This window comes from Sinocyclocheilus anshuiensis, unplaced genomic scaffold, assembly GCF_001515605.1.
Source record: "Sinocyclocheilus anshuiensis isolate Anshui unplaced genomic scaffold, SAMN03320099.WGS_v1.1 scaffold463, whole genome shotgun sequence".
In the NCBI taxonomy this organism is placed as follows: domain Eukaryota; kingdom Metazoa; phylum Chordata; class Actinopteri; order Cypriniformes; family Cyprinidae; genus Sinocyclocheilus; species Sinocyclocheilus anshuiensis.
In genome coordinates this window covers 645,248-647,163 of record NW_015548220.1, presented here as the reverse complement: position 1 = coordinate 647,163, position 1,916 = coordinate 645,248, and the positions used below count along the sequence as shown (strand labels likewise).

General features: G+C 33.6%; 1 protein-coding gene across 1 annotated transcript in view; it reads right to left on the bottom strand.

The window, feature by feature from the left end:
* Positions 1 to 1,916, bottom strand: part of LOC107654179 (bis(5'-adenosyl)-triphosphatase-like) — a 284,575-nt gene that overhangs the window by 62,680 nt on the left and 219,979 nt on the right. The window lies entirely within an intron of this gene.

Sequence of the window (1,916 nt, the reverse complement as noted above, 5' to 3'; positions counted from 1 at the left end):
GACTAATGAACCGGAAGTCTCGCACATTCACAGAAAATGGCTTACTTCCACGTTGAAAAATAAGGTGGATTTTTGTTTTTTTTTACCTGTATTCTCACCAATACTGTGTGAATGTGAGGTTATCTATAAATTTAAAGTCCTTTTCTTTTCTATAGCTGTATATTTTGTTAAAAGGTGACTATAAAACCTCCAGTTTCTTTTTGTATTCAGAGTAATTTATGACTCATTATATTGCACATGTTAATAGCAGCAAACTGGCAGCAGTTGAGCAGAAAACCTTTTCCCTAGGAACGATCATTAGTTATAAATGGAGTCAGGTCAATACAATTTTTTTTTACCATATTAGTTGAAAATATCAGTAGTACATGAGGCATCACATCTACAAATGAATTGTATTTTGTGTGTGAGAAATGCACAAAGGTGAATTTCTGGAAAAAAAAAAAATGTCCAGATCGTCGTGTCCTGTTTAACTCAAAACTAAACTACAAACAAACAAAATCAAACAAACAAATGAATTAATGAATGTAAACAAATACATATTATTAATCTAATAATTATTCATTTTCATAATTTTAGTAAAAGCTCTAACACTGTTTTTAAATTGAATTCAGCAGAAAGTAAATGCTGTGCAACCAATATTACCATGATAACACAAATACTTTGCAATTTAAGATTATTAGTCTTATCAAGTCAAGTCAAGTCTGCTTTATTGTCAATTCTTCCACATGTACAGCACATACACACAGATAATTGCGTTCAAAGCACTTCATGAGGATGGGGGTAAGTGCAACTGGACGGTAGTCATTGAAGCAGGATGGAGACGACTTCTTTGGGACTGGAATGATGGTGGTAGCTTTGAAGCATGTGGGGACAAAAGCCTGGCTTAGCGAGATGTTGAAAATGTCTGTGAAGACATCGGTGAGTTCCACTGCACAGTCTCTCAAACATTTCTTATTCTTTTCCTTTGAATTATGAAAATGAGATATTTCACATTACAGTAATGTAAAATATTGCTTAACTGTAATGAAAATAATCCGTCACAATAATAAAAAAATAAAAAAGACGTCTGAGATATTTTGTTTTCTTGGAGCAAAACATAATATCTTCGTTCTTTTCATTTTGCAGTGGGACATGACCAGGACATGCTATTGACTAGATTCCCCCATAAATAACCAGAGAACAAGCCAGATGAAGTGTCATGAACTAGATAATTAGCTCAATTTACTTATCATTCCACACCCAGCGCAAAATAAAATGTCCACAAAAATAAAATAAAATAAAAAAAACTTTGTCTTGAAATGTGACATTACGACCCTTCATACGAGCATAAAGCCCACTCTCCTGCCACTTAAAAATACTACAGCAAGAAACATGTCCAGGCAGGGACCTGCTTGAAAAACATTTCTTCTCTAATCTTCAGTAGCAGTGGGATGCTAAAATCCTGTCGCCTCTTAAATAGGCTTTATGAGAGAGTAAATGTGTCTAGTTTAGCTTATAAAACATTTAACAGTGTAAGGTAATGGATACAGCCCTCACTCATTATTTATAGGAAGACAAAAACAGAGGGGGAAAAAAAAAATCATTTGCAGTGCAGGTCGCTGAACATACAGTATATACATCCAATACTCCACAATAACCCTCATGACTACATGCAAATTAAAAACAAGCTAATTTATCATGCACCGGTCGAGCACTGTTGATGAGGCCCTTCATTTCTCTCCAAGCACTTTTGGGAATTAAAAAAGCAAGGCTTATAAATGGGTTGAGTGGAATATTCATATGAACCTGCTGATATTCATGCTAGCATTAGTAAGAACAATTACATTTAAAATGTCACAGTAAAAAAAATAAATAAATAAATAAATCAGGAAATAAAACACTCAAAAGGTTTATACTTTGATTGCATGATATATATA